Source organism: Epinephelus lanceolatus, chromosome 5, assembly GCF_041903045.1.
Source record: "Epinephelus lanceolatus isolate andai-2023 chromosome 5, ASM4190304v1, whole genome shotgun sequence".
Classification (NCBI taxonomy): Eukaryota; Metazoa; Chordata; class Actinopteri; order Perciformes; family Serranidae; genus Epinephelus; species Epinephelus lanceolatus.
This window is the reverse complement of record NC_135738.1, coordinates 48,198,255-48,221,584: the sequence shown is the minus strand read 5'-3', so window position 1 is coordinate 48,221,584 and position 23,330 is coordinate 48,198,255.

The window sequence follows — 23,330 nt, the reverse complement described above, 5'->3', positions numbered from 1 at the left end:
CCATCAAAGTCACATCACTTGAGATTAAGCGTGGCCCTATATTACAAAAGAGTGGAATTTGCAGCTGTAAGTGACTACTGGATACCATCACGCCCAGCAGCAGCTACCACCAGGCCTAGCAGCAGCCACACCAGGCCAGCAGCAGCTACCACCAGGCCCAGCAGCAGCCTCACCAGGCCAGCAGCTGCGAAAATCAGGCCTAGCAGCAGCCTCACCAGGCCAGCAGCAGCCTCACCAGGCCAGCAGCTGCGACAATCAGGCCTAGCAGCAGCCTCACCAGGCCAGCAGCAGCTACCACCAGGCCCAGCAGCAGTGACCATCAGGCCCAGCAGCAGCTACCACCAGGCCCAGCAGCAGTGACCATCAGGCCCAGCAGCAGCCTCACCAGGCCAGCAGCAGCTACCACCAGGCCTAGCAGCAGCCTCACCAGGCCAGCAGCAGCTACCATCAGGCCGAGCAGCAGCCTCACCAGGCCAGCAGCAGCTAGCACCAGGCCTAGCAGCAGCCTCACCAGGCCCAGCAGCAGCTACCATCAGACCCAGGTTGATTTTCTGATTTTCTATCTAACAGAAATCTGAAGAATCCTGCCTAGAACTCTAAATTCCTGTGTCTGATTTAATTTACAAGAGTTCAAGCAACTCCTCACAGCAAAATTTGTGGACATTGCTGGTATCTTGTGGAGGTTTTTGGCTTTACCCTGCTGAATTTCAGGCCATGTGGGCCTTGAGGGCTGAAGATCAAACCATGCCACCCAAACCTTCAAACAACTCCACTGAGGAATATGTCACCATGACTCAAGTCTGTGAATTGTTGGATCAGCAAAAAGACTTCTACACAACTTTGCTAGAGCAACAGCAAAAAAGATTCAAAACTTGTGTACAGATCATAATTGATTCTTCAAACAAGAAGACTGATGATCTGTCAAAGCAAGTCTACGATCTCAAGGTGTGTCTAGAAATGACTCAAAAGGAGTTTGATGATTTTAAAAACTCATCTAAAATTTGGTCCAAGAACTGTAATGAAACCAGGACAGATTTAGACACAATTTGTAAAAGTTTGATCTCAATCTCAGACAAGACAGACTATCTGGATGGTCAGTCAAGGTGTCGTAATATTGTCGTTGATGGCATCAAAGAGTCTGAGAAAGAAAAGGTGTCTGAATCTGAAGAAAAGGTGAGAAAGCTATTCAGTGAAAAACTACATCTGGATCATTTGAAAATTGAGATGGACTGGGCTCATAGGACTGGGAAGCCAATGGCATCATTGGAAAAGCCCCGACCCATTGTGGTCAGATTTTTGTGGTTGCAGGACAAACTTGCTGTTCTGGGTAAAGCTAAAAACTTGAAAGGCTCAGGCATCTTCATCAGAGGGATGTTGTATGCTGTAAAGCCCTGTGAGGCAAATTGTGATTTGTGATATTGGGCTTTATAAATAAAATTGATTAATTGATTGAATTGATCAATGAGGACTTCCCTGAAGCTGTCCGGCAAAGAAGGAAAGAACTACTCCCAGCTATGAAGGCAGCCTGTGAGAGAGGTGACATTGCATATTTGAGATAGGACAAACTTATTGTTCATCCACCCACCCAAAACCCATCAAAACAAAGCAAGGCCAATGCTCAGAGTTTGGCTCATTAGTCTTCATCATTTGGCATTTGTATTGTATTTTGATGACATAATCACACATTTACAGCACATTATTCTCTACACACACACTATGGACTACAACAAATCTGATTTTGAAGGCCAGACCTTTGAGCCTTTTGATCCTTCAACAACGGATAATTACAATTTTGATGTTGACCCTGACCTGAATTTTTTTCATCATTTGATGTTTCTAACTTTTGTAGTTTTTATAATAAAACTAAGTTTTATGACTTATGTGTTTCTTTGCCTCCTAATATATTTTCTACTTTTCATCTGAATATTAGAAGTCTTTCCAGCAACTATGACAAATTCATTCATTATTTATTATTTATTCATTATTTTCTGTTATTGCTTTATCAGAAACATGGCTTACAGACAGCTCCAGAGAAATGTTTAAATTACCTAAATACAATTCAGCTCATCACATAAGGGAGAATCGACCTGGTGGTGGAGTATCCCTGTTTATTCATGGTGACTATGAATTTAAAATTAGGGATGATCTCTCTGAAATCCGATAGGGCTGAGGTGGAATCTGTTTTTGTAGAGCTCTCTGGTGTCTCTGGTGGAAAGAACGTTATTGTTGGTGTTGTTTATCGCCCACCTAACTCTGTCATCAAAGAGTTTAATTAAAGTCTGTCCAGTTCTCTTGACTGGATAAACAATGAGGATACAATCTGTTACATCTTAGGGGATCTTAATATAAACCTTTTTAACCCTATGGGCCCGAACGACGCATTGTGCATCCAAATTCACACCTGTTCTCTATTGATTTTCTCTGCGACCATGCGTCATAGCGAGAAGCCATGCATATCACGTGAAACAGTGAAATTGTAGCTTTCCGACAAAACCAAAAAAATGATAGATTTATACTAAAATCATGAATAACAGAGCTTTCATACAGCTCTGCACACACATTACTCTTAGATGGATTACTGCAGGCTTGCACAGAAATGCCACGCATATCACATGAAAGCGCAGGAGCAGAGCTTTACAGTGATGCCACACACATCATTGTGCTGTCATCTTATCATGCTATAAATCCAGATTTATTGTCTACAAAATAAAAACCTGACGAATTTCTTTATAATCCATTATACAGATCTTGTTATCAGTCACTTCATATAGTGAGGAATATCGTATCTTACCACATCTTAGGCTTGCGTGTGTTTCTCCCTGTGTATCCACATTTGTAGTCCGGCTTTCAAGATCCAAATATCTCCATATTGTCCAGTTGACACTCCATCAAACTTTGTATGACAAGACCAGCCACTTCACCTTTGCGCACCCAGACAACTGCAGCCTAATTATGTATGCCTGACAGGGCCGTAGTCACCATATACATTGATGGGGACATGTGCCCCCCCCAATGCCCAAAATGCCCCCCAGTATATAACTGAAACTGAAAAACAACAACAAACTTTGTTAACTGCAAACAAAGTGGCAAATATTATCTTGGAGGACATCATTGCACTTGGTTGACTATTTTTCTATGATCTTAGATGTAAATATTGCATGTTTCCTTCAGATAAAACACATTTTTGACTTGTGAATGAGTCAATGGAATTTCTTGCAATAATGAAAAAATACTGGCAATCATCTTCCGCCTGGCACAAACCACATATTTTGGACAGCTGTGAAGTGACAGAATGTCCCACCATCATGGTTCTTATATTGCCAGATTTCAGAGCATCTCCCCTCTTCATATATGGCAGAATATGTCTTCTTCCAACTTGCTATGGTGAGATACATGTAAAAATGTAAGAATTTAGTCACACGGATTTGTTTGTTTCATTGATATAAAAATTAATATAAAATACAGGCACATAGAAGGACATGAAATGATGGCAAATCTGGTTAGCCCTGATTGACCTGAAAAAAACAAGATATAGCATGTGTATGTAGCCTTTATAATGACTGTGATATGAGCTTAAAAGTAAAGGCAGTAAAAATACCTCAAAAACGCCTAGGGCCCATAGGGTTAAAAATAAATCAGATAGCCATACTGGGGATTTTCTCAATATTCTTTATTCTAGTTATTTTTCCCTATTATCTACAAATCCACGAAATCCAAGAAAATTCTGCAACTTTGATTGATAACATCTTAACAAACTCTTTGAGTGAAGGAATGAAATCAGGGGTTTTGTATTCAGACTTGTCAGATAATTTTCCCATATTCCAGTACTCCGTACGGTGTCACATGATTTGTAGGTCTTGATGAGACAAATAAACCAGTTTTGGTTTTGTCTTTCTACGAAATTCATACAGGTCACAGTGGGCATTTTAGTGTGTGTAGGTGGTGCGACAATCGTCGGGAGGTTTTGTACGACATCACCTGTTAATGGCCATAAAATCCAAACCATTCCAGTAATGACAAAGTTATACAGAAGATCTGATTACGACGAGATGATCTGTCGTGTGTGCGAGTATGAAGCCGATACGATAAACGGTCTAGGAGGAGATGATATGTTTTAACCATACCCTCGATCTAGTTCTGACATATGGAATTGAAATTGATAACCTAAAAGTCTTTCCACAGAATCCCTTGCTATCAGATCATTATCTGACTACTTTTGATTTCTTTTTACTCGATTACACGCCACTCAGCAACAGTTACTATACTAGATGTTTATCAGATAGTGCTGTCGCAAAATTTAAGGAAAAGATTACTCCGTCGTTAAATTCAATACCAATACCTTCAGTAACAGAGGTTTCCCATGCCGACTTTAACCTCTCCCAAATTGATCATTTTGTTGATAGCGCCGTAGGCTCGCTGCGAACAACACTTGACTCTGTAGCTCCTCTTAAAAAGAAGTTAACAAAGCAAAGAAAGTTTGCTCCTTGGTATAACTCTCAAACCCGTAGGTTAAAACAAATATCGCGAAAATTTGAAAGGAATTGGCGATTGACCAAACTGGAAGAATCTCGTTTAATCTGGACAGACAGTCTCAAAACTTATAAGAGGGGCCTCCGCAATGCCAGAGCAAACTATTACTCAGCATTAATAGAAGAAAACAAGAACAACCCCAGGTTTCTTTTCAGCACTGTAGCCAGGCTGACTGAGAGTCAAAGCTCTATTGAGCCTTGTATTCCTTTAGCCCTTAGCAGTAATGATTTTATGAGCTTTTTTAATGACAAAATTCTAACTATTAGAGGCAAAATTCATGACCTCCTGCCCTCAGATTGTAGGCCTACCTATCTAACCTCAAACACAGCTGTAGAACCTAATATATATTTAGATTGCTTCTCCCCAATTTCTCTTCAAGAATTGACCGCAGTGATTTCTTCATCTAAATCATCAACGTGTCTCTTAGACCCCATCCCAACTAGGCTACTTAAGGAGGTCTTTCCTTTAGTTAACACTCATATATTAGATATGATCAATATATCCTTATTAACAGGCTATGTACCACAGTCTTTTAAGGTAGCTGTAATTAAACCTCTCCTAAAAAAGCCCACCCTGGATCCAGAGGTGTTAGCCAACTATAGACCAATATCTAATCTTTGAGAAAGTAGTCGCAGGCCAGCTGTGTGATTTTCTCCAGGATAATAATTTATTTGAGGAATTTCAGTCAGGATTTAGAGTGCATCATAGCACTGAGACAGCTCTAGTTAAAATCACAAATGACCTTCTGATTGCTTCAGGCAAAGGACTCGTCTCTGTTCTTGTTTTATTAGATCTTAGTGCGGCATTTGACACAATTGACCATCAAATTCTACTGCAGAGACTGGATCACTTAATTGGCCTAAAAGGTTCAGCACTAAGCTGGTTTAAATCTCATTTATCTGATCGTTTTCAATTTGTTGACGTTCGTAATGAATCATCCTTATGTACCAAAGTTTGTTTTGGAGTTCCGCAAGGTTCTGTGCTCGGACCAATCCTATTTACTCTATATATGCTTCCTTTAGGTAACATCATTAGAAATCACTCTATAAATTTCAATTGTTATGCGGATGATACTCAGTTGTATTTATCAATGAAGCCAGAAGAAAGTAATCAATTAACTAAACTCCATAACTGCCTTAAAGACATAAAAAATTGGATGAGCACCAATTTCCTGATGTTAAATTCAGACAAAACTGAAGTTATTATTCTTGGCCCCAAACTCAGAGACTCTTTATCTGATGACATAGTTTCTCTAGATGGCATTGCTCTGGCCTCTAGCACTACCGTAAGAAACCTCGGAGTAATATTTGATCAAGATTTGTCTTTTAATTCTCATTTAAAGCAAACCTCATGGACTGCATGTTTTCATCTGCGTAATATTGCGAAAATTAGGCCTATCCTGACCCGAAAAGATGCAGAAAAATTGGTCCACGCTTTTGTTACCTCAAGGCTGGATTACTGTAACTCTCTATTATCAGGTAGCTCTAGTAAGTCCTTAAAAACTCTCCAGCTAATTCAGAATGCAGCAGCACGTGTACTAACAGGAACTAAGAAACGAGATCATATTTCTCCTGTTTTAGCTTCTCTGCACTGGCTCCCTGTAAAATCCAGAATTGAATTTAAAATCCTACTGTTAACTTCTAAAGCTCTAAATGGTCAAGCTCCATCATATCTTAGTGAGCTCATAGTGCCATATTATCCCACCAGAACACTGCGCTCTGAGAACGCAGGGTTACTCGTGGTCCCTAAAGTCTCCAAAAGCAGATCAGGAGCCAGAGCCTTCAGCTATCAGGCTCCTCTCCTGTGGAATCATCTTCCTGTTACGGTCCGGGAGGCAGACACCGTCTCCACATTTAAGACTAGACTTAAGACTTTCCTCTTTGATAAAGCTTATAGTTAGGGCTGGCTCAGGCTTGCCCTGTACCAGCCCCTAGTTAGGCTGACTTAGGCCTAGTCTGCTGGAGGACCCCCTATAATACACCGGGCTCCCTCTCTCTCCCTATCTCTCTCTCTCTCTCTCTCTCTCTCATCCTATTACTGCATCTTGCTAACTCGGCCATTCTGGATGTCACTAACTCGGCTTCTTCTCCGGAGCCTTTGTGCTCCACTGTCTCTCAGATTAACTCATACCGCAGCGGTGCCTGGACAGCGTGACGTGTGTGGTTGTGCTGCTGTCGTGGTCCTGCCAGATGCCTCCTGCTGCTGCTGCCATCATTAGTCATTAGTCATACTTCTACTGTTATTATACACATATGACTATTGTCACACAAGTATACTGTCAGATATTAATACATACTTTCAACATATTGTACCACAGTAGCCAGAACTATAACTATATTATTACTTTCATTAATGTTGTTGTAAGCTACTGTCATTACCTGCATCTCTCTCTCTCTCTCTCTCTCTCTCTCTCTCTCTCTCTCTCTTTCTGTCTCATTGTGTCACATGGATTACTGTTAATTTATTATGCTGATCTGTTCTGTACGACATCTATTGCACGTCTGTCCGTCCTGGAAGAGGGATCCCTCCTCAGTTGCTCTTCCTGAGGTTTCTACCGTTTTTTTTCCCCGTTAAAGGGGTTTTTTTGGGGGGAGTTTTTCCTTATCCGCTGTGAGGGTCTTAAGGACAGAGGGATGTCGTATGCTGTAAAGCCCTGTGAGGCAAATTGTGATTTGTGATATTGGGCTTTATAAATAAAATTGAATTGAAATTGATGATTCTTTAAGAAAGACCAATTTTGAGGCAAAGTCTTACTTTGAAAAAGCAAATATCTCACTTCCTGTTGAATTTAGGTCAGGAGTGTCAGTACGTAATTTGTATGTCTCGATGAGACGAACAAACTAGTTTTGGTTTGATCTTTCTACCACATTCCTACAGGCAGCAATGGGATTTTAGTGTGTGTAGGTGGCGCTAGAGAGGCCATTTTGGCACTTTGAGGGTTAATTACTACATTTAATAAAATTTTTCACCAGTCCTGACATGCATGCCATTTTTGGTGAGTTTTTGAGCATGTTTAGGGGGTCAAATTCCAGCTCTAAGAGAAAGAAAGAAAGAAAGAATAATAATAATTAAAGCTGCAAGCAGCGTTTGGCGGGACCTCGCACTCGCGCCCGTTTCGGCCCCCAGCTTATGTCATCACTGTGAATTATTTAGAAATATCAAACATGTTGCCACAAACATCAGAAAATCCTTACAGAGCTGAACGTTCTGATGTTTGAATGCTTTCTGTAGCTGTAGGTATGGATAAGTGATGTCACGATATGCAAATTAGATGAGTTAATTTATTCCCATCAGATTCCTCGTCCTTTATTTTAAGGAAGAGACAACAAAAACAACACAAAACAAAATAAATTTACTATGTAAATATGTTCAAAATGTTGTTTTACTGAGATGTATGAAATCCAATATGGCCGTCGCCTAGTGACGTTACAATATGCAAATTAGATGAGTTAATTTACTCCCATGACAAACTTTGGGTCATGATGAATAGTTTTCTCATTTACAGTATGCCTTTATCTCTCACCACTTTCAAGCCACAGCCTTTTGAAATGTTGAAATGAAAATGGAATATTTTCCTCAATAAACTCTGGCACCTAAAGGGTTAAAATGGAGATTGTGCCTCTGTCATGTCTGCATGTAAGATGTAGACACGCACAGACATCATGTTTCTGTGAGTTTGTGTGTGACAGCGGTTGCCATGGTAATCAAGTAGGTGCACCTGGCAGAAGAGCAGAGAGAGACAGACAGAACACAGCGAGACCTGTTTTAGTGGAGATTTAACTCCTCGAACAAGTTCTTCCCATTCCCAAACCGCTGGTCCAATCATCAAAATAATGTGATCATGAGAGAGATAAAGTTATACAGAAGATCTGTTTAGCAGCAGTTGAACTGGTATGTGTGCGTCTTTAAAGCCAATACAATAAACGGTGTAGGAGGAGATGTGTTTTTTTTTAAGAGCACGTTTGAGGGGAAATCTTACTTTGAAAGGGCAAATAGCTCACTTCCTGTTGGATTTAGGTCATGGGTGTTAGCGTGTTATTTGTAGGTCGAACACTCCAGTTTTGGTTTGATCTTGATACGACATTCCTACGGGCTGCAGTGGCCAGTTTGGTGCACCTATGTGGCTCTAGAAAGCCCATTTTGGCACTGTAGGGGTTAATAATATGTGTGTTCTCTTTCAAATGAAGTTTCTGCTGCTGTAATCTGTCCTTTAAAGATTGTGAGACACACAGACCAGAGAACCCTGTGGCTGTGTCTGTGTGTGCAGCCGTTGTCATGGCGATTAATGACTTGCCCGCACCTGTGGCAGACACAGACACGTCAGGAGAGCAGATCACCAAAGGCTGTTTATAAAGGGATTTAACTCCTCGAACAAATGCTTCGCATACCCAAACCGTTGGTCCAAGCAAGAAAATAAAGGGATTTTGAGAGACAGCCACGTCTCGTGAACGCGCGTGTCGCGTTTTATATTTCTCGAGTCAAAAATGTGGTCAGGAGAGCGAGTTTAAAATGTGTTGCACCCCAGCTGTTTCCAGAAATTTCTCCTCTGAGTTTACATGGGAGTGAATGAGAAAAAAATCAGCGCTCCCTTCGCTTTGGAGCCACTCAGCAAAAATGTGTATGTGTGAGAGATTCCATGTCAACATATCTGTGAGCTGGACAAATTTTCCTACGTTTTGTGGTATAAATTGTGTGTGTACAGTGAAAATTGTGGCCATGGCAGCGAGTTAAAGACAAAAGTTTTAGACAATTTTTAGAGCCCTCTCCACTCTAGCTCACAGCATTCCATGCAATACACACCCATTGTAAACTGAGAATTTCTCCACTTTTGCTCATGGTACTTTGAGAGGCACAGATGAAAAACGGTAAAAGATATGAAAAAGATGAAAACATGAGTGAATAGATGAGACCTGTGGCAACATTTGAGAGTTGGAATGGAGTCTGTAGCACAAAGTATGGAGACACTGTAAATGCTAGAAAAAGCCCTAAGATTGGTGTCTTTCTCCCCCCTGCTGCCATTCATTTCCTATGGGACAGCTTTCGAGGGTCGCCATGACGTTTTTCTGACATCTCACCTTATGGAGCCCATAAAATCCAAACTAAGCGAGAAATGAAAAAGTTACGAATAACTTTTGATTAGAACGAGTTGATCTGTCATCTGTGCAAGTTTGAAGCCGATTGGATAAGCGGTGTATGAGAAGAAGATTTTTTAGGAAAGGCAGTTTTAAGGCAAAATCTTACTTTGAAAGGGCAAATAGCTCACTTCCTGTTGGATTTAGGTCAGGGCTGTCAGCGCGTGATTTTTAGGTCTTCATGAGACGAACACGCCACTTTTGGTTTCATGTTTCTACGACATTCCTACAGGCCGTGGCGGCCATTTTTGTGTGCCTAGGTGGCGCTAGAGAGTCCATTTTGGCACTTTAGGGGTTAATGTCATGATTTTCTAAAATTTTTCACCGGTTCTGATGTGCGTGCCAATTTTGGTGAGTTTTTGAGCATGTTTAGGGGGTCAAATTCCAGTTCAAAGAGGCGGCGGGAGAAAGAATAAAGAATAATTAAAGCTGCAAGCAGCGTTTGGCGGGACCTCGCACTCGCGCCCGTTTCGGCCCCCAGCTTATGTCGTCACTGTGAATTATTTAGAAATATCAAACATATTGCCACAAACATCAGAAAATCCTTACAGAGCTGAACGTTTTGATGTTTGAATGCTTTCTGTAGCTGTAGGTATGGATAAGTGATGTCACGATATGCAAATTAGATGAGTTAATTTATTCCCATCAGATTCCTCGTCCTTTATTTTGAGGAAGAGACAACAAAAACAACACAAAACAAAATAAATTTACTATGTAAATATGTTCAAAATGTTGTTTTACTGAGATGTATGAAATCCAATATGGCTGCTGCCTAGTGACGTCACAATATGCAAATTAGATAAGTTAATTTACTCCCATGACAAACTTTGGGTCATGATGAATAGTTTTCTCATTTACAGTATGCCTTTATCTCTCACCACTTTCAAGCCACAGCCTTTTGAAATGTTGAAATAAAAATGGAATATTTTCCTCAATAAAGTCTGGCACCTAAAGGGTTAAAATGGAGATTGTGCCCATGTCATGTCTGCATGTAAGATTTAGACACACACACACACACACATCATGTTTCTGTGAGTTTGTGTGTGACAGCGGTTGCCATGGTGATGAAGTAGGTGCACCTGGGAGAAGAGCAGAGAGAGACAGACAGAACACAGAGAGAGATCTGTTGTAGTGGAGATTTAACTCCTCGAACAAGTTCTTCCCATTCCCAAACTGCTGGTCCAATCATGAAAAAAATGTGATGATGAGAGAGATAAAGTTATACAGAAGATCTGTTTAGCAGCAGTTGAGCTGTCATGTGTGCGTCTTTAAAGCCGATAAAATAAACGGTGTAGGAGGAGATGTGTTTTTTTAAGAGCACGTTTGAGGTGAAATCTTACTTTGAAAGATCAAGTAGCTCACTTCCTGTTGGAATTAGGTCATGGGTGTCAACGCATGATTTGTAAGTCAAACACACCAGTTTTGGTTTGATCTTGATACGACATTCCTACGGGCTGCAGTGGCCAGTTTAGTGCACCTATGTGGCGCTAGAGAGCCCATTTTGGCACTGTAGGGGTTAATAATGTGTGTGTTCTGTTTCAAATGAAGTTTCTGCTGCTGTAATCTGTCCTTTAAAGATTGTGAGACACACAGACCAGAGAACCCTGTGGCTGTGTCTGTGTGTGCAGCCGTTGTCATGGCGATCAATGACTTGCCCGCACCTGTGGCCGACACAGACACGTCAGGAAAGCAGATCACCAAAGGCTGTTTATAAAGGGATTTAACTCCTCGAACAAATGCTTCGCATACCCAAACCGTTGGTCCAAGCAAGAAAATAAAGTGATTTTGAGAGACAGCCACGTCTCGTGAACGCGCGTGTCGCGTTTCATATTTCTCGAATCAAAAATGTGGTCAGGGGAGCGAGTTTAAAATGTGTTGCACCCCAGCTGTTTCCAGAAATTTCTCCTCTGAGTTTACATGGGAGTGAATGAGAAAAAAATCAGCACTCCCTTTGCTTTGGAGCCACTCAGCAAAAATGTGTACGTGTGAGAGATTCCATGTCAACATATCTGTGAGCTGGACAGATTTTCCTACGTTTTGTGGTATAAATTGTGTGTGTACAGTGAAAATTGTGGCCATGGCAGCGAGTTAAAGACAAAAGGTTTAGACGATTTTTAGAGCCCTCTCCACTCTAGCTCACAGCATTCCGTGCAATACACACCCATTGTAAACTGAGAATTTCTCCACTTTTGCTCATGGTACTTTGAGAGGCACAGATGAAAAACGGTAAAAGATATGAAAAAGATGAAAACATGAGTGAATAGATGAGACCTGTGGCAACATTTGAGAGTTGGAATGGAGTCTGTAGCACAAAGTATGGAGACACTGTAAATGCTAGAAAAAGCCCTAAGATTGGTGTCTTTCTCCCCCCTGCTGCCATTCATTTCCTATGGGACAGCTTTCGAGGATCGCCAGGACGTTTTTCTGACATCTCACCTTATGGAGCCCATAAAATCCAAACTAAGCGAGTAATGAAAAAGTTACGAATAACTTTTGATTAGAACGAGTTGATCTGTCATCTGTGCAAGTTTGAAGCCGATTGGATAAGCGGTGTATAAGAAGAAGATTTTTTAGGAAAGGCAGTTTTAAGGCAAAATCTTACTTTGAAAGGGCAAATAGCTCACTTCCTGTTGGATTTAGGTCAGGGGTGTCAGCGCGTGATTTTTAGGTCTTCATGAGACGAACACGCCACTTTTGGTTTCATGTTTCTACGACGTTCCTACAGGCCGTGGCGGCCATTTTTGTGTGCCTAGGTGGCGCTAGAGAGCCCATTTTGGCACTTTAGGGGTTAATGTCATGATTTTCTAAAATTTTTCACCAGTTCTGATGTGCGTGCCAATTTTGGTGAGTTTTTGAGCATGTTTAGGGGGTCAAATTCCAGTTCAAAGAGGCGGCGGGAGAAAGAATAATAATAATAAACGGAGCAAAAACAATAGGGTCCTCGCCTTTGGCGAGGACTGCTCTGTGAGCAGTCCTCTGCCTTAGGGCTCGGTCCCTAATAATAAACGCAGCAAAAACAATAGTGTCCTCGCCTTTGGCGAGGACTGGTCTGTGAGAATGAACGCAGCAAAAAGTATAGGGAGGGTCCTCGCCTTTGGCGAGGACTGCTTTGTGAGTAGTCCACTGCTGTTGGGTCCGGTCACTAATAAACGCACGCAGCAAAAACAAGAGGGTCCTCGCCTTTGGCGAGGACTGCTCCTTGAGCAGTCCTCTGCCTCTAGGCTCGGTCCCTAATAATAATAAACGGAGCAAAAACAATAGGGTCCTCGCCTTTGGCGAGGACTGTTCTGTGAGCAGTCCTCTGCCTGTAGGCTCGGTCCCTAATAAGTGATTAACATAGGGGGGATCAAAATAAAATAAATAAATAAAAATCAAGCAAAAATCAACCAGCCACCCTCCTCCCCTGACAAGTTAAGAACAGTCCCTAAAGTGCGGTGAGGTTTGTGGACCGTTAGCTATCACAAAGAGAGAAATGTGAATGACTCGTTTCTCCTCTGACACGTCACATACCTGTGTGCCGCCACGGCTCGGCTGTTCAGGTACACAATTTCCAAGAGGAAATTATTGGATCTGGAGCCGGGCTTCTCGGTCGCCGGTAAGCCGTTATCTTGCGGTGGCCATATTGCTCCGTCGTATTCCTGTCTGTGACCCCCTTTCAACCCACAACCGGCAGGATTCACCTCGTTTCTGCTGCTGCTTGAAATCTGTACTCGCACAGCGTGCTCCTGAATGATTTCTATTGCTCGCACAAAACTATTTTTAGTCGCAAATGCGAGTAAAGTGCTCACACCGTAGAGCTCTGTGGAAAACAAATCACTATAGCATATATAAACAAATCTAGCCTACAAGTAAAAAGAAATAATAACTTTAACCGCTCAGTTCCAACCACTGGTTTCGCCCAGCAACAGCCAGCGCCCCTGTGCCCATGATTTTTCAGCTGAAGGCAAGTACAGCTCTATTGTGCATGTCTGCATCTTATGTGTGAGCATGTACATGAGATCGTGTGTGAGCGTGTGTGTGTGAGCTCATGATATTGCTCAAGTTATTTTCACTTGTCCTTTTACCAAGTATTACTGCATTTCCGGCTTGACGGACATTTCTAGTATTTTTTTTTTTTCTTTTGTGGCAACAACTTGGCAGAAATTATCATTTAACGAATTTTCTTCTGATTTTCAGCGAAGCACATGGGTAGTTCCACCAATAGTATTATCAAACTCAGCTGGCCAAAAAGAGCTGAGTAGTGAGGGGTCTAAAAACAGTTGTTGCTGTTGCATTTCTGTTGCACATGTTGTTTAGGTGTCCGTTACAGCCTGATATCCAAATGAGTGTGAGTGAATGTGCAACAGAAATGGACAATTGAACTGCATTTGAATGATTAGCTTGTGTTAGCTTGACTGCCAGCTATCGGACACTGAGAGTAAACAGCATGCCGTGCAGTGTTTCCCCTATATGCAACTCGCAGCCGCTGCTGAAATATGACCACTGCTGCTGATTTAACCGTTATCCAGGTCAATTCACACACTTGCAAGTAAAGTATATAAGAGGAGAGGAGAGGGCTCCGTCTTACCTCTTCATAAACTAAAGTTATATTATTTTGTGTGACGGACGCTTCATATAATAACAGAACAATATACTATTTGTCATGTTATGTCATTATGTCATTTCTGTCTCTACATGGTCACGCGTTAATTCTGCTCTGCTCTCTGTATCGCGCACGGCAGGGTTCCGCCACACACACAGGTGAGCACGCTAGAGCGGCTCGGCCGCATTTTCCTGACATAATCTGACCCGAGCCTGGCACAGTTTGTCAGCTGACAAAGTTATTGTTATGGACACTGTGTAAATAACCATCAACAGACTGCTGTTCCGCACAGACAAACACACCGCTCGCACAGCAGCGCGGTACTCATTTGGTGTGGAGCTTGTGTTGCGTTCAGGCATTGTCATGTAAATAACAACTTCCAGCACTTAAATAGGTCATAGCACAAAACAGCAGCATGTCTAGTGACTTTTTACTTTTATTACATTCAATAAAATTGTATGTTCCTAAATCTTGAGACACCTCATATGTAAGCTAGACAGACATTTCACCTGCTCATTACTGTGCACACATGTACTGTATGTACTTAGTCCTAAAGAGCCCTTGTGGTGCCAGTAGATACATAGAAACATCCCAGAAGACTGTGCTTTGCAAGCTTCAAAAAAAGTTTAACGCATGTGAAATTCAGGCTCAGGAAATTTTTTTACTTTAAGCCCTGTTACTGTATTCTTATGTCAACACGGTTAACTTTTCTCCTCTCTTCTTTTCTTTCAGCCCTGAACACTGGTGTCGCCCGGCAACAGCCAACGCCCCCAAGCCCATGATTATGCACAAGAGGACTAAAGACTGTACCGAATTTCAGTTGAATTGTTTTTGTCTCACTGTGCTGCCCTCCTGTAGAGGTGTTGGCTGCATGTTCATAATGATTAAAAAAGATTTAATTAAAAAGATTTATTTATCTTAAAGAAGAGTGCCTTGGTCCTACGATGTTTTTCACATGTATGATCCTAAGTTGCTGTAGGCTAAGTACTGTTCATGCTCAGCGGTGAGGTAATGTTGATTTGATACAGAGAAATAATTTCCTCTTAAGATGTGGATTGATGTTCATTAGCATATATACTAGAATGGCAGTGCCTAATGGCCATTTATTTCTTTATTTTCAGAACACTAACTGTACTGCTATCTGAATCACAATACAGTTCAGAGTTTCTGACCTCTTCGGTCCTTTGTCCTGACACCATCCTGTCTTCTTTCTACATAAGATATAGCCACCAATTTCCTCCCTAACAGTTATTAGGGTAAATGTCTGGTTATTAGGGGGTTGTATAAAGAAGCAAGCCATAAGCCTTGGCCTAGGGGCCTAGGATAGACTATAAAATACTGGTGGAATGGTGGTGGAGCAATAGTGGGAGCATTTCGGATTACAAGTGTACTGCTGTGTCTGAAGTTACTAATCCACCAGAGGTCCGCTTGGAATCCACTAGCAGAATCATTTCGGATTACTGGCGGACTGCTGTCTTCTACGCTACTAATCACTACAGAAGTCCGCTTGCTCCTCAATGTGCATATATCGAGGCACCCGCCAGCGGATTCCACCGAAGGACCGCCAAATCGTCCGTTGGGGACCAGCCGTAGGTCCGCCAGCCTTGTGCTATCTGGGGTTAAACACAGTTTAAGAATTTTGAAACCTTTATTTTGCTTATGAAAAAAGGGTGATTTCACTGATATTTATGAATCAAAAACCACTAATGTTATTAGACTTGTCAAATCTAGACTAAATAACTAAGGACACTTACTGAGACTCACTAAAATACAGTTTAAAATTTGTGAAACCTTTAATCTTTTGGGGAAAACTGAAAAAAGGCGATTTCACTGCTTTTTTCACACCCACACCACATTAAACAGATTTGACAATGTATTCTTAAGAGATATTGTGTGATCGTATTTCAAAAGGTAAAAATATGTCTAAGTATAATAAGCATAGTGTTATTTGATCTGGACCTGGTCTAATGTGGTTGATGGAGAAATATCAGTGAAATCGCCCTTTTTCTGTTTTCATAAGCAAAGTAAAGGTTTCACGATTCCGAAACTGTGTTTTAAGGCTTTTGCTATGATGCGTAACACTCTTTAATAAGTGTAAGTGGTGCAAAACAGGAGAATGAACCATTAATAATGTTTCCCAGAACTTTCACTTAACTGGGAATCAGAAGCTACAAATCAGAAACTAACTTTCGTGTTGTTACTGCACTGGCTAAACTTTCCTCCTTTGAACTTATATACACTTATTATTGCTTTGCTGCCGATTAGTAGCATATCAAACATGTCCTATGCTGCATTTAGGTTTTGTCAGTAAAATAAAATAAAAGGGAAAGTCACTCATGCTTCTGGTTTCATGGCTTATTGCTAGATGACTACTGTTGTTGCAAACTTGTTCCACACGGTAATTGGAAATTAACTGCAACTTTTCCATTATTAATGTGCTACATATTTGTAATGGTCTGTTGACAAACTAGAAATTAGGCGCTGATTTTAGTTAGCTATACAGTATTTCTTGTATAGCCTGTAGACCATTAATATTGTATTTATTCACATCTAGAGTGCCAGCGATGATGGCTTTGCGGCTGTGGGGCCAACAGTTTGATGGCTTCTCACCAACTGGGAGACATCATGGCTGTCAGAAATCCAAATATCTCAGACTATATATTATGGCTAAGAGACTGAAACTAACAGTTTTTCTCTATAGGTTCAACATATGGACAAGGTGCACCAGCTTCTTTCCCCTCATCTCAGCCTCAACCCTGTCATCTTCATCAGGAGTGGAAAGGAAGGTGAAAAAGGACAAAATGAAGCAATGCAAGAAAAACTAAGAAATAAAGAATTAAATGCTATCAGTTTACTTATTTTGAAATTTTGTTGAGTAAAGGCTCTAAGTTAAGGATGTAATATTTTGTTTTTTTTATATGATATACAATGTACAATTTACATTTAGTATTATAGCCCGCATACCCTGTACTTACCCTGTAACTAAATGTTACTACGGGGGAACTATTAGCGCTTTAGAATACAGCCCGCATATCCTGTACTTACCCTGTAATTAGCGCTTTTATAGCTGTATTTACCCTGTAACTAAATGTAACGAGGAAAACTACCACTGCATAGCCTATATCACTTGTTCTGTAAATACAGAGAACAATGTGAGATGTTTGTTTTGATTTTACTTGCCTCAAAACATAGAAGAACAAACTGTAAAATAACTGCACAGTAAGCTGTCAGTAAAGCATATCAAGCATATGTGTTGTGTTTTATCTTGCTATATTTGTATTTATTTCCTGGGATGAAAGGAGAGCGAGCACAAAGCTGGAAAAAGGTGCATGTTGAGGAGCCGTAATGCCGGACAAACACAATTGCCAGGGAGAAGACCTTCAACATTTTAATGACAAAATTGTCAGCGTATTTACACCAAAACACAAGTGAGTCACATCTAGGGTGGGTGAATTCTGTCTGCCGATGGCAAGCAGAGTCATGAAGTCATAAACGAGCGTCCAGTAATGTAAAGCTGGTGAGGTGAGCGACAGCTGAGACGGTCATCAGACGCCAACAGTATCCATGACAACATACTGTCACCTGGACCTTTGTTCCAAAGTAAACGCACAGATGTACCCTGTAGTTTTATAGGCTACCCGCCGAAAACATAAAGGAACAATGTAGATTGACTGTTTGTTTGTAAGTAGGTCATTTTGAAATAAAATCACATCTGATTTATTACTTGCTGCAGAAGTCTTCCCTCCATCTTCCCTCCGATTTTTCAGTTTTATTGTCATACTGTACCCTGTAATAATAAAGTAGACTACCCTGTAATTAAAAATACCTATTGTATAAGTTCTCTGTAAATTCCCCCCAAACGTCCATATTATTGATCAATATAGGTCGCACATACCCTGTTATAATAGAGTAGGTACCCAGTAGTCAAAATACCTACTGTATAAGTTCTCTGTAAATTCCCCCCAAACATCCATATTATTGATCAGCAAGGTTGCACAGACCCTGTTATAATAGAATAGGTACCCAGTAGTTAAAAATACGTACTGTATAAGTTCTCTGTAAATTGACGAGTTGTTAGCCCCTTATTCCATAACTTAACATCTTGTTCCCCTGTACCTACAAATATGTATTGGTACGTACTACACTGGTACACCGTTAGTACAACAGATTACTCCATAACTACCTGATAGTTACGGTGTAAATTGCGGGCTGTAATCTAAAGTGTTACCGACTTTTTTCACAGAACAGGAATGCTCACATTTTACTCTGCAGCTGTCTACAACATGCATGTTATGTCTTGGGTGCACGTCACAGGTATAAAATGTGCATACAAGATGGAAACAGTAGACAGACACTTTAGGGTGACATGAAATCTGTTATGCAAGCGTGATGCTGATGTGACATTTCATGCTTGTACCCACTTTAGGACACAAAAGCTCTAAATGTCTGACTTCCCCCTGTCTTTTTTATTTTATTTTTATAGGACCTGTCTTGCAGCAGAGTCCAACAGCTGTTGATTAGATGGAATCACAGACATCAAGGTAATAGAGTATGCCACAAAGATATTTCACATTTAGGGTAGATTTTGTCTGTATATGATTCCAGCCCTGAAGCTGTATTGTGCCACAACGGCTAATAAAGTGACACCCTTAGAAAAATGTGAATTCTTACTGTGTAATTTAGTCCATACAAAACTATGGCTGTAGCTGACACTGAATTACGTCATTGCATATCAAGCTGTGACGATTCATCTTTTTATTTCAGTTTTGAGTGACCTCACTAAAGTCCTATACTGGTCTCCATAATTGTGTTTCACCAGTTTTAATGTCTGTCTTCATCATCTGTAAGAACTGTCAGATTTTCACACAGTCAGGATGTAAAAGTCTGTGTCCTCCTCCTGATATTTGAGGTCACCTGTCCTGCATGTTATACAGTGTGCTAGGTGGCTCACACTTAGTTTATATCAAAGTTTTGTGTTGATTTAGGGGCTCAATTTGTAATGTTTACAGTGGTTTCATGTGTTTTTATCTGTGTACAATTACACAGCTAAAAACAAGACTTTAAACTTACAGTATCCATGTTACAGTATGAGGCCATATAGAACAGTCAAATAGTAACAGGGGATATGTCTTGTGGATATTTTAACAATGCCCCAGGTAATACAAGCATTTGATTCCCCTCATTCTTGATTCTGCTGTAAATTGTATTCGCTATGAATTTTAGGTAGTTTATAACTTTTTTATCCTGTTATTGTAATGCACACTGACAAATAATAATAATGATAATAATAATAATATAAGTTGACAGAATGGTCTGCAAGTGATTAGAATATTTGACTTTATGGGTATCAAATAGACCAAATCAGCTGTCAAATAAAAATGTTTGTCCAAATGCATTTAGATAAGACTTTTGATACTGCATTGATAACCAGAACAACAATTCATGGGACAAACCTAGAAATGTTTGCCAAATCACCACTTATACAAAAGCATAGTGAAAGCACTAGTTGTGACCTTTTGTATCTGTCTTTATAGGTGTTGCAGAGAGGGCCCAGCTGTGAGAACACACCACACCACAAAGATGCCTGTACAATCTCTCAGGGTTACTCCTTTTTAGACAGTCTCCCAATTTGTTATTACATGCCCTTCATTAATTACAACTACAGCATACTTGTGTGAATTGTAATTATTTGTATATGACTACTGTTCTGTAATAAAAAAGTTTCACATGGATTGTTTGATTTCCTGTTTGCACAACAGATTGGTCATGCATGAATTTGTTAATTATCACATCAATCAATCAATCAATTTTATTTATAAAGCCCAATATCACAAATCACAATTTGCCTCACAGGGCTTTACAGCATACGTCATCCCTCTGTCCTTAAGACCCTCACAGCGGATACGGAAAAACTTCCCCTTTAACGGGGAAAAAAAACGGTAGAAACCTCAGGAAGAGCAACTGAGGAGGGATCCCTCTTCCAGGACGGACAGACGTGCAATAGATGTCGTACAGAACAGATCAGCATAATAAATTAACAGTAATCCATGTCCTGATAATTAATTCAAATAAGTTATTTATTACAATAACATGGAAAACAATATAAATTTACAATCTGTGCAAATAGAAATAACAAATATGAACTGTACATAAACTGAACAAATTTCAGGTAAAAAAAATATAAAATTTCTACAATAGAACAAGAAAAATACTTTGGAAATATAAAAAACAAATATGTAGAGCTATTCAAATATTGAATAATAATGTGCCAGCCTGAAAACACTTAATGGCCAGGAATAAAACCAGTGTATTGGCCATGGGGGTCAGGGTAACGGTCCCTGATGGACCAAACACAGCAAGAAGGGATGACGAGCCGCACTCCCAGACCAAGAGCACCATGCTGCCAAAATACGTACTGTCTGTACGCGGCATAACGGTACTTGCGGTTGTCATCCCCTGGCTCCCTTACATTTTCTGCTACCAGCACATCATCCCTGTATTGCCTTCATCAAGGCAGTAAATGGATAAGTGTGGTAGCAGAGAAATGCAGTTTGCAGGGTCCTGGCCACAGCACAGCTTCTCTCGGTCTGTTGGCATGTCCCTGCATTTGCCACACGTGCACCATGGTATGTCAGGTAGGCCAGCAGGCGGTGGAGCACTATTTCGACGTTGACGCATCATCAAAGCATCAAAAACTAAGCCTGGCTCCCTTGCAAACAGCTCCCTGCCCAAGTCTCTCCACTCCTCTAGGTCCATCTCTTGAAGAAGTTGCTATGGGAACCGAAAACATAGGTGGGGACAACATAAATCTCCATCATAATGTGCATCCAGTGTCCTCAGAAGTAGCTGTATAATTGCAAACAGTTTCAATACGTGTTCTTTAGAAATAAATGAGAAATGTACAACAATTACACTATATGTTAGAATAATAATAATAATTATTATTATTATTATTATAATAATAATAATAATAATAATAATACATTTTATTTGTAATGCTCTTTACATTATAAAATAATCTGAAAGTGCTAAACCAACCTCTGTATGCAGCCTTCTCTGCTGCTGGAGAGCTTCCACTCTTTCCTGTTCACCAGGCCCCACTCCTAGTCTCTCTCTGCCTGCTCCACGACCTTGTCCCCGCGCTCGGCCTCTGCCTCCTCTCCCCGACCTCTTGCTCCTCGTCCTCTCCCTCGGGGCTGTGATCCTCAGAAATCCTTGTCATCTGCGTCAGAGGCTCGGGAAGCTCCACTAAATTCTCCTGTCTGGGCATAATGACAGTTAGCTAATGCTGCTGTTTGTTGATGGTTATATGTAACTACATAGATAACAAGGCATTGTAATGACATTATTATCAGAGCACAAATATTGCCTGTTAGCAAGCTAACGTAAATAAACACGGCTAAACTTGCTACCTAATTAGAGTCAATAATCCAGCTATTAGCATAGCTGTTTATTCTAATACACAAACAATGCCATTTGGACACGATAACACATTTGATACAATATTTGCAAAATACTTCATCACTCATTTTCCACGTCAGGTACAGTCCTGTGAGATACAGGGCTCCTGAGTCACTGCCATCTAGATGTGACGCTGCAGGAGGTGCACTCAGCTGCAGGCGAGTGCACGGCTGAGTGGGCGTGTTCTGGCAACTGCCGAGAGGGGTAGGGGCAGCGTGCAGTTGAGGCTGATAGGAGGGGCCAAATTTGAATGTGTGTTTACAAACAGTGTTAAGAGGCATTCTTTTGTATTGTGTACTCAATTTTCTATGTGACTGTTGTGTGACTGCTGTTTACTGAGGGGCAGTATTTTGTGTTCACCACAGTGAGGCGCAAGTCTACAAGTATGCTGCGTCACCACATTTTTTGTTTAGGCCATGCCCAGTCATGTTCTGTCAGAGGTCGGAGTTCATTCCTTCCGTGACTGAAGAAAATGTGAGGTCTTCAATTAATATGCCGTACAGGCTAAAGATTATTATTGCCTCCGTCAGATTATTCGCCGAGTTCAACGCTGGTGAGACTGCGGACCTCAACAGGTTATGGGCCCAGGAGCAACTCGGAGAAGAGTTTTTGATGTTTTATCGCCGGTAGAAAGTCGCGACGGACAGCGTGCTAACGGCTAACAGATAGCATCATGGATCAGCGAGGGACAAGCAGGTTGCCTCGACTCATGTTCGACGGAGATGAAACCAAGTATGAACTGTGGGAGACCAAAGTGCTGGGACATTTGCATTTATTAGGCTTAAAGAATACGGTTCTGAGAGAACCTAACGGCAAAGCTAAGGTAGCAGCAGACAGTAAGAAGAACGCTGATGCGTATGCTGAGTTGATTCAACTTTTGGACGATAAGAGCCTCTCATTAATTATGAGAGATGCACCCGATAATGCAAGAAAGGCACTTAAGATATTGAGAGAGTACTATGCCGGGAAGGGGAAACCCCGCATTATCAACCTGTATACCATGCTAACGTCGCTTCAGAAGGCCAGCAGCGAGACGGTTACAGACTACATCATCAGAGCAGAGACCGCCATTACGGCGCTGCGGAACGCGTGTGAAACATTGGGGGATGGTCTACTGATTGCTATGGTCTTAAAAGGACTGCCTGAAAGCTTTAAGCCATTTGCAATACATGTGGCACACAATGAGGACAAATATAATGTTTGCAGAATTTAAAACAAAGCTGCGTAGTTTTGAAGACACGGAGAGGTTAACCGCAGCTGAGTCCAGTGACAATGTAATGAAGACTGCGGCGAGAGCCAGACGGAGGCCCGCCAAGTCAAGTGCACGAGACAGGAACAATGAAGATGCAGACATTGTATGTTTCAAGTGTGGCATAAAGGGCCACCGAGCGAAAGCATGTCGGCGAAAGACATGGTGCAGTCATTGTAAGAGTGACACCCACAGTGATGCCACTTGTAGACGTAAAGATAAACAAGATGGGGTGAGGAAAGTCGCAGATGAGAGCGGCAACGGATCTGAAGCAGCAGTGACAGATTATGCCTTCAGGATTAAGGATGCAGACAACGGAGTTAAGCAGCAACCAGCATGCAGTATCAAGGAGAAGGGCTTGATGGTCGACACCGGA